Raw genomic sequence first — 15,594 nt, 5'->3', positions numbered from 1 at the left:
ACGGCGATACCAGGCACATCATGAGAAAATTATCCCAAACTTGGGAGATATATATTTCATCAAAGCACTTAGGCTACGTGCCCCATTGCAGTTACTACACCACCCACACGATCAATTAAGGGTGGAGGACAGGCGGGTAGAAGGCGTCTTAGAGGTGGAGACCCAGCTGTTGCTATATTTGTTTTATGGTATGGCGGAGGTCGCTACATCAGATGGTGTCGTTACAGGTACGATTTCGATTTAATATAAAGGAATAATTTCCTTAACTTGATTCGGTTCTGAGTACCAAAACGAGTCCTCCTATTGCGCTCCACTTATGAGTGAGTTTCGTGATTTTATAATCTACTTATGTATTTACTCCTGTTGGGAGGTTCTATGAAGATAACTACGCCTATCATTCCATGTTAGTCACTAATAAGAGTTGTGAGGCTAAATGTGGCTTTCTGTTACCCATTTCGGTAAGTTTTGATGTAATTTACGGATAATTAATTACAAATTGTGAATTATGTGCCCTACTGGTGTGGGGTTCATTATGCGTTGTGATTTGGTGTAACCGAATTTTTTTTAAAGAAGAAAATGGAAATTTTTATTTGGAACGATGTGCATATTACTTGTGATTCGGAACTGAGGACGAGATCCTCACACTTTAATATAAATTGATATGTTTAAACCAGGCTACGAGCTGCGGTGGAAGTTATATAAGGACGAGATCCTTATGAGCAAAATTCTTGTGTTTAAGTTCTCCCTTGTGAAATTAAAGTTGTACTATAGCAATAATAGGGAGTCATGCTTGTTAGGCCTAATTGAAAATTCTTGTATGAAATTCTCTGTGCATACTTGCCAAATTCGTGTTGTAATTATTAAGTTTTAACCTATGATATAGGTTCCCTCCTACGTGGTGTTAAATGTGATTCGTTAATTCGGGTAAATAATTATGAGGTCTGGTTACCGTCAGTTGAAGATTAGGGCATCTGATATCCCTAAAACAGCTTTTCGGACTCGGTATGGGCATTACAAATTCCTAGTAATATCAATTAGGCTTACCAACGCCCCAGCAACACTTATGGATTTGATGAATCGGGAGTTCAAGCCCTATTTGGGTTCTTTTGTGGTTATATTCATTAATGATATCTTGATTTACTTCAGCAGTCGAGATGAGCATGGGCAACATTTTCGGAGTGTGCTTCAGACTTTGAAGAATAATCAGTTATATGCCAAATTTTTAAAATGTGAGTTTTGGTTAGGCTCAGTTGTCTTTTGGGGGCATGTTGTATTGGAAGAAAGCATAAAGGTGGATCCTAAGAAGATTGAGGTTGTTCAAAATTGGCCTAGACCTACTTCAGTTACAGAGATCCGGAGTTTCCTGGGTTTAGCAGGTTAATATCGTCGGTTCGTGTAAGGGTTTTCATATATAGCAAGCCCATTGACCAGACTAACCCAAAAGGGTGTCCCATTCAGGTGGTCAGACGAGTGTGAGGTGAACTTCCAGAAGCTCAAGACAGCTTTGACTACGGCACTGGTATTGGTGTTACCCACAGGTTCAGAATCTAATACAGTATATTATGACGCATCTCGTATTGGTTTGGGTGCGGTATTGATGCAGGGTGGAAAGGTTATTGCATATGCTTCACGGCAGCTGAAGTTTCACGAGAAGAATTACTTTGTTCATGATCTAGAGCTGGCAGCCATTGTTCACGTACTAAAGATTTGGAGGCACTATCTTTACGGTGTGCCATGTAAGGTATTCACTGATCATCGTAGACTACAGTATCTGTTCAAATAAAAAGATCTCAATTTGAGGCAGAGAAGATGATTGGAGTTGTTGAAAGGCTTTAATATCACCATTTTTGTATCACCCCGGAAAGGCCAATGTGGGGGACAATGCTTTGAGTAGAAAGGTTGTGAGTATAGGCAGCCATGCGTATAATCTGGTTGGTGAGAGGCCGTTAGCTGCAGAGGTTCAGGCTTTGGCTAATCAGTTTGTGAGATTAGATGTTTCAGAACCCAGTCGGGTTCTAGCTTGTACAGTCGCTCGGTATTCTTTATATGAGCGCATTAGAGAGCGACAGTATGATGATCCTCATTTACTTGTCCTTAAGGAAATGATGCGACACGATGATGCCAAACAATTTGTTGTGGGGGAGGATAGAGTTCTGCAAATGTAGGGTCATATTTGTGTGCCTAATATGGATGAGCTTCATGAATTAATTCTGGAAGAGGCCCACAGTTCTAGGTATTCTATTCATCCAGGTACCGCCAGAATGTATCATGATTTACGGCAACATTATTGGTGGAGGAGAATGAAGAAGGATATAGTTGCATATGTAGCTCGTTGCCTGAATTGTTAGCAAGTTAAGTACGAGCATCAGAGACTTGGTGGTTTGCTTCAGAAAATAGAAATTCCTGAATGGGAGTGGGAGCGTATCACTATAAATTTTGTTGTTGGTCTCCCACAGTCTCAGAGAAAATTTGACGCAGTTTGGGTCATTGTGGACAGGTTGACCAAGTCATCACATTTCATTCCAGCGGCAGTTACCTATTCTTCAGAGCGGTTAGCTGAAATTTACATTCGTGAGATTGTCCGCCTTCACGGTGTGCCCATGTCTATCATTTATGATCGAGGGACGCAGTTCACTTTGCACTTCTGGAGGACCGTACAACGTGAGTTGGACATGCGGGTTGAGTTGAATACAACATTTCATCCACAGACAAACGGACAATCAGAACGCACTATTCAAATATTGGAAGATATGTTTCACGCTTGTGTTACAGACTTTGGAGGTTCTTGGGATCAATTCTTGCCACTTGAGGAGGTTGCTTATGATAATAGCTACCAGTCGAGCATTCAGATGGCTCCATATGAGGCGTTATACGGAAGGCGATGGCGTTCGCCAGTTGGATGGTTTGAACCGGGAGAGGCTCGATTATTAGGTACCGATTTTATACAGGATGCCTTGGATAAGGTCAAGGTTATTCAAGATCGACTTCACACAGCTCAATCTAGGCAAAAAAGTTATGTCGACCGTAAAGTTCGCGATATTGCATTCATGGTTGGAGAAAGAGTATTGCTTCAGGTTTCACCTATAAAAGGTGTAATGAGGTTCAGAAAGAAGGGCAAGTTGAGCCCTAGGTATATAGGACCCTTTGAAATTCTTGAAAGGGCGGGGGAAGTAGCCTACATATTTGCATTACCACCTAGTTTATCAGCGGTTCATCGGGTGTTTCATGTATCTATGCTTCGGAAATATCATGGTGATCCGTCCCATGTGTTAGATTTCAGCTCAGTTCAATTGTACAAAGATTTGACTTATGAGGATGAGCCGGTAGCTATTATAGATCGACAAGATTGCCAGTTGAGATCAAAGAGTTACCCTTCAGTTCGAGTGCAGTGGAGAGGTCAGCCTGTTGAGGCAGCTATTTGGGAGTCCGATTCCGATATGAGGAGTAGATATCCCCATATTTTCACCAACCCAGGTACTTTTCTATGTTCGTTCGAGGACGAACGGTTATTTTAGAGATGGAGAATGTGATGACCCAAAAGGTCATCTTATGTTTTAGAACTCGATTATGCGCTCTTAAGCCTTAAAAATCTCATTTTTACCCTCCTAGATTTGCATGCGCAGTCCGGGCGTGTTTCCGGAAAGCTTTTATGTTGAAAATTGATGAAAATAAGAATTTTTAATTTAAAAGTTGATTTTAGTTGACTTCGATCAATATTTTTGGTAAACGGGCCCAAATCTATATTTTGACAATCCCAGTGTGTCCGTATCGAATTATGGGACCTGGGAGTATGCCTGGAATCGAATTCGGAGGTCCCTAGCTCGAGTTATGAATTTTTGATGAAAATTAAAAGTCTGAAAATTTAATTATTTTTAAGAATTAGTTGATGTTTGGCCTTGTTGATACCGGGTCCGTATTTTGGTTCCGGAGCTCGGTATAGGTCTAATATAATATTTATGACTTATATGTAAAATTTGGTGAGAAACGGAGTTGGTTTGACGTGATTCAGACATCCAGTTGAGAAAATAGAAATTTTAAGGTGTTTTTAAGAATTTCATTTGATTTGGTGCTAAATTCATAGTTCTAGGTGTTATTTTGGCGATTGGATCGTGCGATCAACTTCGTATGATGTTTTTAGACTTATGTGCATGTGTGGTTTGGAGCCGCGAGGGCTCGGGTGAGTTTCGGATAGGTCACGGAATGTTTTGGACTTGAGAAAAATCTGGTTTTCTGCAGATTCTGGTGTTCTGGCATGTCCTTCTTCGCGTTCGTGAAGGTACTCTAGCGAACGCGAAGAGTAAACTGGTGAGGCTGAAATTTCTTCTTTGCGAAAGCGAAGGGCTGGTCGTGAATGCGAAGTGATGGGGGATTTACCCTTCGTGAATGCAACCGGCTCATTTCGAACGTGAAGCACTTGGGGACCTGGGGGGAGGGTTGGTCGTTCCTTCATCGCGAACACGAGCCATGTCTCGCGAATGAGAAGGCCAGGGGGAGTTACCATCGCAAACGCGAGCAAGGTATCGCGAACGTGAAGGCTTGTCAGCCGATACTCTTCGCGAACGCGATGCACACTATCGCCCACTGCATAAAATAGAATCAAGAACGGGAATAAGCCATTTTCCCAACTTCCATAAAAACAAACGGGCTAGAGGCGATTTTCAAGAGTTAATTTCTTCCCCAAAGTGTTGGTAAGTGATTCTAAACCATTTTCTTTCAATTACCCATCACATTTCATGAATTTTCAACCTAAAATCTAGAGTTTTCATGGTAGAATTAGGGGTTTGGGTAGAAACTAGGGATTTTAGAAATTTGGGGATTTAGACCTCAATTTGAGGCCGGATTCCAAAACCAATTATATATCTGGGCTCGGGGTGAATGGGTAAAAGGGTGATGTCGTGCCATGAGATGAGAGTTAATGCACGAAGGGTGATGCCGTGTCGTTTCTATTATTTTATGGTGAGATTAAGAGTAAAAGCACGAAGGGTGATGCCGTGCATTTTTCCTTTACTGTATTCGTTATTTCTGTTGATTCATAGTATATTGGTTGTTTCAGTTATCATTTTGCTGTCGTTCTTTATCTCGTATTTCCCCCAGCATGTTTCCCCCTCCCGATATGTCCTGTTTAGCTCTTAATTACTATTATTTCTATATACACTGTTAAATTGTACAGGTTGATTTGTAGGTGCCTTGTCTTAGCCTCGTCACTACTTTATCGAGGTTAGGCTCGATACTTACTAGTACACGGGGTCGGTTGTATTGATACTGCACTCTGCACTTCCTGTGCAGATTTTGGTACCGGCTCGGGTTGATCGGGATTTTAGCTGTTGGATTCGCTATCCGAAGACTCAAGGTAGATCTGTCCGCGTTCACAGACCTTGAAGTCCCCGTCTATCCTTTCTGTTTTACTGTTTCTTTCATCCAAATAGTTGTATTTCTTTCAGACTATTTCTTGTAGTGAATTCTAGAATGCTCGTGAATTGTGACTCCAGATTCGGGTGGTAGTAATTAATGCAGTTTCATTATATTATTTCGCACTCACTATAATTCATCTTAGCTAATTGCTGTTATTTACTGAATAGAATAAGAATTGGTTTAAATGATTCTCTAATGTTGGCTTGCCTAGCAAGTAAAATATTAGGCACCATCACGGCCCCGACGGTGGAAATTCTGGGTCGTGACATCAAGTCATGCTCATATGTGGCTGTTTTAACAGACGTTATGATTTGTGAGTATTTTCAATGTGTTTTGAGTTCTTTGCATATTTTTGAGTGGAAATTGTGTATTTTCCTTTGTGGGAAAAAACGTGTCAAGAATAAATGGTGTGTTATTTGTTGATGATTTTAACTTGCGCATCAATTGCCAATCATTTTACTCCATTTTTCGGAAAGAAATCTATGGTGCTTAAATTGTTCATTCTAATGAACTTAAAGTTGTGATTTTTGAAATATTATATGTATATTGATATTTATGATGATGATACATGAGAGGGAAGAAATAAAAGTGTGGAATAAAAAATATGGCTACCGTGCCTTGAATAAAAAATCTTGTGAATGGCCAAAAGAGCTAAGGAAATATTATTGTTGTTATTGGTTGAAAATACTAACAGAGATTTATACAATATGAAAGATGATGAGGTAAATACATTTGCACCTATGTTATTTTTGTGAATTATTTCCCTTATTTGAGATGAGATTTATGTGATAAAATTATTCATCTTAATTGGGATAAGATTGATTGATATAAAAGGGTTGATGTCTCGAATAAGACAACCTAGCCGATCGAGTCGTGATCGGACACTATGTCGCACATATGGTGGTGATTGTGTTGAAAATTGTAATTGAATTTCAAATTTTGGTTGATGTCTTCAAATAAGACAGCCTAGCCGATCGGGTCGTGATCGGACTCCTTGCTAAAATTATGGTGGTATTAATATTGATGGTAATTGTGATTGATTCTCTAATGAGAGAGCCTAGCCGATCGGGTCGTGATCAGACTCCGTGCTAAAATTAGGGTGGTATTGGTATTGATAGTGATTGTGGTTGATTCTCTAATGAGATAGCCTAGCCGATCGGGTCGTGATCGGACTCCGTGCTAAAATTACGGTGGTATTGTTATTGATAGTGATTGTGGTTGATTCTCTAATGAGAGAGCCTAGCCGATCTGTAATGACCCGATTTGTCGTTTTAAGAATTAACGCCTCGTTCAGTGACTTAAGATCTCGAGCAACTTCGCAATATATATTATGACCCGCGGGTGTAGCGAAGTTTGATTTACTGAAGATTCAGAATTAAATTAAAAGAATCGTACTTATTTAGAAGCTTAAATGGAAAGAGTTATCCGGAGAGTTTGACTTTTGAGCAAACGACTCCGGAATGGAATTTTGATGATGTCAATAGTTCTATGTGGTGATTATGGACTTAGGAGCGTGTCCGGAAAATTATTTAGAGGTCTGTAGAGGAATTTGGCTTGAAATGGCGAAAGATGAATTTTTGCGAAGTTTGACCGGGGGGGGGGAGGATGACTTTTTGATATCGGGGTCGGAATCCAATTCTAGAAATTTGAATAGCCTTGTTATGTTGTTTATGACTTGTGTGCAAAATTTGAAGTCATTCCGGATTGATTTGATAGGTCCCGGCGTCGTTTGTGGAAACTTGAAATTTCAAAGTTCATTAAGCTTGAATTGGGGTATGATTCGTGGTTTTAACGTTGTTTGATGTTATTCTAGGTTTCGACTAAGTCAGTAATATGTTTTGAGACTTGTTGGTATGTTCGGACGGGGTCCAGAGTGGCTCGGGTGAGTTTCGGGGTGGTTTCGGACCATTTTTAGGCCATTTATAGCTACTGGTTTTTTGTTACAGCAGTGTGCTATATGATCGCGTGGAATTGGCCACGATCGCGAAGCACAAAATGGGGGGAAATGGCCAATGATTCGCGATCGCGGAAGGCCTTTCGCGATCGCGTAGAGGAAATTTCTGCTGCACTAACCCGACTTTGGAAGCTTATATCTCGCAATCTATAAGCAATTTGGAGATGATTCAAAAATAAAAATTGTAGCTCTTTGTATCTAAATTTTAGAAAATTAAACCAATTATTATTTGGATTTGTGTACCAAAAGTTATGTTTGATATACTACCGGCTATCCAGGAAGAGTTTAGAAATCGCGAAGAAGAAATTTGTGTCGCATATGGCTGATTTTGGAAGCTTATATATCCATATCTATAAGGAATTGGGAGATGACCAAAACACGAAAGTTGTAGCTCTTGGTGTGTAGTTTTCAGAAAGTTAAATTATTAATTATTTGGAGTTCTGTACAAAATGTTATGACCATTATAGTAGAGGCTGTCCGGAAGAAGTTGGACAAGGCTGTTGGGGAATTTGTTCTTCGCGATCGCGGGAGAATGGCCGCAATCGCATAGAGTAAAAAAGGGCTGGAAAATTTTTGTTCTTCGCGATCGCATAGAGGAAATGACTGGGCAGCAAATTTAAGTTCTGAAAATGGGCCATCTTTGACGATTTGGAGCTCAGGGAGAGGCGATTTTCGGGAGATTTTCAAGGGAAACATCGGGGTAAGAGTTCTTAACTCAGATTTGGTTAAATTACCCGAATATATTGTTATTTTTATCATTAAATTAGTATTTTGGGTTGAAAATGATAGAAATTTTATAGACTTTAAATTGAAGATTTGGAGGTCGATTCGTTATCAGAATTTGATAAAATTGGTATGGTTGAATTCGTATCGGAATGGGTGTTCGGATTTCATAAAAATTCCACCGGGTTCCGAGAGGCGGGCCCCGCATTGACTTTTGTTGACTTTTTAGAATAAATTTTCAAGTCGACGTTTTATTATCCGAAATTATTTCCGATGAATTTTAATGAAGTTATACAATTAATTTGGATAGATTTGAGCTGCCTAGAGGTCAATTCAACCAGGAAGGCTATTTTGGAATATCGGCCTAACTTCAAAAAGGTAAGTGTCTTGCCTAACCTCGAGTGGAGAAATTACCCCTTAGGTATCGAGTCTTATGTGCCATTTGTGAAATGTGAAAAGCCGTGTACGCGAGGTGACGAGTACATACTCGGGCTTATATGTGCAAATTTTATTGAGTTAAAATCTTGGGCATATTGTATAGTAAATTGGATAATTATTGGCATTTATTTAATCATCTGTTTGCCTTGCTGCAATTCACATTTATTGAATTTATTTTTATATGACGATTTGATTTGAATGTTACATGTATATTTATGTGAATTCCGTGAGTGATAGTTTGATATTCTTGGAATTTAATTTCATTATGGATTTTTTCCTCTACAAATAATTAAGTAAATGAACTTAAGAAGAGGTATTTATGTAATTATTGAGAATTTGGATTAATGAAGGTGTTGCCCTATGCTGAGTAATTTCTATCTCTGTTGATTGTTTTTGAGGTCTTATACACATTGTGTGGAGCCTTCGGCTATTTGTTGTGAAATTAATTGATTTGTTGTAACTTTGGAATTGGTTGTGGCCATTGGAAAAACTGTAGTATGAATTAATTTTGTTATGTTGCTGTGATAATTTTTCATATAATTGTTGTGTTGTGTGAGTTATTATTTTTAGGATATAAGGGTGACATTTCACCGTTGCTATTATGTGGGTATAAGGGTGGCATTTTACTGTTGTTGTGTTTGTTAGAATATTATCTGGGCGGAGCGATAAGGGTGGCTATAGGAGAGATAATAGTGGCAATACGAGCGATAAGGGTGGCTATTGATATTGTCAGAGCGGAGGGATAAATGAGGCTATTATAGGAGTGATAAGAGCGACTATAGGAGAGATAAGGGTGGCTATTGTCAGGGATGATATGTGATGATGTGAAGTTGTGGTGTTGGTGATTTTTATGTGATGTTGTGATTTTCTTGTGTTTATTTTTATACCTTGTGCAATTTATCTTGTTGTTGGTAAATTGATAAGAATTTGATTTATGTTGAAATTGAGAGCATGCGGCTATTGCCAGGCGGATTATAAAACGAAATGTGGGCACGAGGTGTCATGAGTAAATAATGAGGATATTGGCACGTGAATTGATCGTGCAATTGTGATATGAAATGTGGGCACGAGGTGTTGTGGTTAAATAATAATGATATTTGGCGCGTTAATTGTCCGTGCAGTTGTGATATGAAATGAGGGCACGAGGTGCCGTAGAAATATGAAAAATGGGCTGAGACTCGTATTTACGAAAAATATGAAAATGGGCTGAGACCCGTATTTTTATGATTATGAAATGAGGTGTCACATGGTGACTTTTTAATTGAAAGAGTTATATTCAAAATATTTATTTGAAAGGATTTTTATTTAGAAAGTATTATATGAAAGAATTGTATTTGAAAGATATTTATTTGAGAAAATTATATTTGAAGAGATTTATTGAAAGAATTATATTTAAAAGATAATTATTTGAGAAAATTATATTTGAAAGAGAGTTATTTGGAAGAATTATATGTGAAAGATATTTATTTGAAGGACTTGATTTAACTGGATATAATTGTATTTATTAATGATGTTCTTGTTGTCTTGTTGTGCATATCACTGGTTGTTTTATTTTACCCTTATTGTTATCTGTTTCTTATTATTTTATATATTATATTACACGGGCTATTAGACTAGTGAGTGTCTTGACTGTATCTCGTCTCTACTCCACTGAGGTTAGTCTTGATACTTACTGGGTACTGACCATGGTGTACTCATACTACACTTCTGCATATTTTTGTGCAGAGCCAAGTATTGGAGATGTCGGACTTGAGCAGAGTTAAAGCGGGATCGTAATGATTCAAGGTAGAGTTGCTTGGTCGTCGCAGTCCCTTGGAGTCTTTTCATTTTATTGTACTATTAATTTTTAATCAAACAATATTGTATATTCGGTCCCCGTGATCATTCTCTGTATTCAGTTAGAGTTCGCGACTCAGTACTACCAGTCTTGGGAGGTTGTATATTCATATTTGTTCCGTTGTTAGTTTTGATTACTTATTTAATTAAAAAAAAAAAGGATTCAAAATGTAATTGAAATCGGCTTTCCTAGTCTTAGAGACTAGGTGCCATCATAACACCTGTGGTGGGATTTTGGATCGTGACACGATCGGATCGTGATCGGACTCCGTGCTAAAAGTACAGTGGCATTGGTATTGTGAATATCGGTATTGTAAAACATTGGTATTATGAACATTGGTATTGTGACCATCGGTATTGTGAACATTGGTATTGTGACCATCGGTATTGTGAACACTGGTATTGTGAATACTGATATTGTGAACATTGGTATTGTGAACAATGGTATATCAGTGCTAAAGATCTCCCAACCAAAAATAATATTATCATCATAATTTGATTATCATTTCCCAGTGTTATCTTCATATTTTGGAAATTATTATATTTTAACTTGGCATTTGAATATCATTGATTGTGACTTGTTGTTTCTATGGATTTTCCCTTCTTACATTGGTATTCTATTTTGAAAGAGAACAATTAGCTTTACATACTAGTACTATTCCATATGTACTAACGTCCTTTTTTCCGGGGGCGCTGCATCATCAATGGATGCAGGTCATTCATCAGCGGTGCAATTTTGGTCCTCGTTAGCAGTTACTCCCTATTTAGCAGGTTTTGGTGAGCCCTACTCTATTCCGGGCCCTATGTCACTTGATGTTACACATTGTGTCTTGAGGTATAGCCGGGGCCTTGTTGCCGACACTTTCATACTATTCCTCTGTCATATTTAGAGGCTCCGTAGACAGGTTGTGGGTGGTGTATGATGTTGGGAATTGAACTAAAATTGTTGCTACTTGGAAAATATATTTTTTATTATATCTATAAACTTGTAATACTTTGAAAATTATAAACGAAGTTGCTAATGGAATGAATGGAGGATGTTAATGAAATCTTCTCAGTGTTTAATTAATGGAGTACATCTCCTACTATTTCATGAATGAGTTTGGGTAGAATGAAATCTAACAGTATTGTGCAGCCGGGTTTACTCGGTTGAGTGTTGGTTGCGCTCCCCGAGTTTAGGGCGTGACAATAACACCACGAACTCAAATATATAATTTTTTTCTAATTCCATGTCCAATTTTGTAGTCAAAATCTGAAAATACCATTTTTAACTTTTCTTCCAGAAATTCCACAATTTTTATCAAATTCCATGTTAAAATATATATACAACCCATGTATTTAACTCGAAACAAGTATGAATAACATACCTTATGATATATGGCAAAAATGATCTTCAAGAATCACCCCAATCGCGCCACATGAGCTCTAAGATCATAAAGTGAAGAAATGAGCTCAAAATCCCAAAATTAGATGTTAAATACACCTGTTAGGCCTCCTTCTTCGCGGTCACGGTCATTAGACATGCGATCGCGGTTAACAAGTGATCCAACATCATTTTTCTTCATCGCGAACGCGGCCAAAATCCTGCGATCGTGATGTACAAATTTTGTTTTCTTCTTCATATACATCTTTCGGTATAATAGTCATAACATTTTGTACAAAATTCCAAATGACAAACGGTTTAATTTTATAATAACTATATTCAAAGAGCTACAACTTTTATATTTGGATCATACCCAAATTCCTTATAGATTGCAAAATATAAGCTCCCGAAGTCAGACTAGTAATAGCAGAAAATCTTTCTACGCGATCACGACCTTCCCTCCACGATCGTGATTCATAAAGGCCTAGAATGCACTTTGCTCTTCGTGATCGCGACCCAGACCTTCGCGATTGCGAAGAGCATCCCTCGTATCAGATAACAACAGTTCAAAATGGTCTAAAAGTGGTCCGAAATCACCCAAAACTCACCTGAGGTCCGAGGAACCCCGTCCAATCATTCTAACAAGTTTATATATCCTGTGTAAACTTTTTCAAAGGCTCGGAACATAAATTACAAGATAAAACCAAGAATTAAAGATCAAACTCAATTTCTTAAACTCTCTTAACTTTCAAACCTTCATCCTTCACCGGACGCGTTCGAATCACACTTAAACATTTCAGAACGATGCCAAATTTTGCGTACAAGTCACAAATCACAATACGAAACTATTCCAAGGCTCGGAATCCCAAACGGACATCGATAATACCAAAGTCCACTTCAAATCGAACTTAGAAAATTCTACAACCTTTAAAATTCCAACTTTCCACATTAGGTTTCAAAATGCTCTCAGACCATCCGATACTCAATCCGAACATACGCCCGAGTCTAAAATCATCATACGAACCTATTGGAACCTTCAAATCCCGATTCCGAGGTCATTTACTCAAAATTCAAAACTTGATCAACTCTTTCAACTTAAAGCTTCCGGATTGAGAATTTTCTTTCCAAATCAACTTCGAACTTCCTGAAAATCTAAACCGACCACACGTACAATTCATAATACATGGAGTGAAGCTACTCAAGGCCTCAAACCGTCGAACGACGCGCTAGAGCTCAAAATAATCGGTCGGATCGTTACACATGAGCTTCTTTTTTAAAAAAAAATTAAACCGGACTGGCGGGACGAGAGGGGATAGGACCGAGCCCTTAACGGTCCGGCCCACCGAGAAAAAATGGGCAGCCCCGTCCCATCGCATGTCATAGGCCCAATCTCGTTTATTTTTTAGTGGGCCAGGACGGGACCGGGATGGGTCGGGCCGACCCTTCCCGTTGGACAACCATATATAATACAGGTATAGGTAATATTGGCCCTTTTCCGAGAAAAAACTAATCCACGTAAAAGAATATAGTTATGGACATAGAAAAATTAAAGGAAAATTACTAGTTATATCAGCACATAAGTAAGTTAGTACAAAAATTAGCCAATTCATAAAATATTAACTAATTAGTTATTTATAACCAAAAAATTATTAATTTTTTGCGTTCTTTTAAGAGGGTATTATTTAAATAGATTTGATACATGTTAAAGAGTTTAAATTTTATTTTTGGGATAATTTTGTAGAGTTTTGAGGTGGTTTGAATTGAAAATTCGAAGTAAAGGATGAATAAATCACACTTTGTATCATTTATGTATCATATATGTATCATCATTGTATCAAATGGGTATCACATGGATATCCATGTATATCTGTGTGTGAGATACACGCGTGATACATGTGTCATAGAAGAATTTTTTGAACTTGAATTAACTACGAATTTGATACCAAATAAGCCTAAATCACCTCCAATCAATCTCAAATTTTGTATATTGACTCATATATATATTTTTAACGAATTTTAACCATACCGATTGAAAAAAAATCCTTTTTGCTTAGATTTTTGGAATCTTGTATATAATATTTTTTGTATTATATCACCTTATTTGTTACCCCATCCATGAAATCTCCTTTCCATCTTGCATATAATATTGCTGATCACGCTTAAAATATGAAAGGAGATCTTTGCGTGTGATTCTTGAAGAGAAAGAATCCTTATTTATTTGGGTTTTCAATTTTGTATGTGTTTGGCAAGTTTTGGTAAATCTATGATTAATGGCTAGATGTTAATAAGTTAGGACTTATTTCCGTAAGATTACCAAAATTAAATAGAGTAATTTTAAGAAATCACTATTATTTAGTGGCTATTAACTTCCTATAACTACCATATACATAATTACTTCATATAGCTACTATTTAATTGTTACGCGACTGTATAAATACAGTAGCAGATTTCGCCTAAAAAATAAGGAGTTCAGTTGTTTAATAACGGAAAGAGGATCAATTAGCATGTATCACTCCTAATTTAACTTAACAAAATCAATTCTACATAAATTTCGCTGTTATGCGACGGTATTCGTTGTATTCGTGCTACTTTATTTATGAATACAACAACAGAATTTGCCTAAAAATAGAGGAGTCCAATTGTGCGACTGTATTCGTGCTACTGTATCCATGAATACAATAGCGGATTTAGCCTAAAAAATAGGGAGTCCAGTTGCTTAATAACGGAAAGAGGATCAATTAGCATGTATCACTCTTAATTTAACTTAACAAAATTAATTCTACATAAAATTTATTGTTATGCGACTATATTCGTTGTATTCGTGCTACTGTATTTATGAATACAGTAGCGGAATTCGCCTAAAAAATAGAGGAGTCCAGTTGTGCGACTGTATTCGATGTATTCGAGCTACTGTATTCATGAATATAGTAGCGGAATTCGCCTAAAAAATAGGGGAGTCCAGCTGTTTAATAACGTAAAGAGGATCAATTAGCATTTAGAAAGAGGATCAATCAGCGTTTATCACTCATAATTTAACTCAACAAGATCAATCCTACATAAAATTCGCTTCTACTGTGTTGTATTCCATATATTCGCGCGGCTGTATTTATAAATACAGTGAGGTAATCAAGAAATAGGGTGTATACCATTCTATTCAATTCGACTGTATTCAAACAAAAAAAAAATACAGTGATATTCAACTGTATTAAAAAAATACAGACATTCGGAATACATAAATACAGACGAAAAAAATAATGTATTATATAAAAATACAATATATTTGAATGTATTTGTACAGAATACAATGTGTTTGTATCATAGTATGTGACTAAAATATCAAAGAAGAAAAGAAAGTTCGCCGGAGATGGCGTTTTCCGGCCAAGCAAAATACTGTATACATTGTATTAAAACTAAAAATGGAGACGAACAAAAACCAGACCCTCAAATCTTCTCCGGCGTAGCGATGGCCAGATCTGTTCGCCTAAGAGGAAGAGCCAATAATGGATGATGATGCCAACGATTCTGACGCTGACAAGGATTCCGATGACGCCGACGATTCTGCTGATTTGATGGAGAAAAGGGAGGATTGAAAATATTGCTGGTATAGAGAGAAGGAAGAGAGAGAAAGAATATCGTATTTTATGCCTCAATGATAAGTATAAATAAATATTTATTTTGTTATAAAATAGAAAAAGTAGGTATAATTAATAATAATTTAAAATTGTTTTGGTTTATAATAATAGGGTGTAATAGTTTGACTAAATTTCCAATTAAATAATACAGGGCCAGGCACTGAGGCAGTAGCAAACCCGAATTTTAACCCGAACGTTGGAGACCCGACTTGAAGACTGGATCAACTTCTGACCCT

Source organism: Nicotiana tomentosiformis, chromosome 6, assembly GCF_000390325.3.
Source record: "Nicotiana tomentosiformis chromosome 6, ASM39032v3, whole genome shotgun sequence".
Taxonomy (NCBI): domain Eukaryota; kingdom Viridiplantae; phylum Streptophyta; class Magnoliopsida; order Solanales; family Solanaceae; genus Nicotiana; species Nicotiana tomentosiformis.
This window is presented reverse-complemented; position numbering follows the sequence as displayed.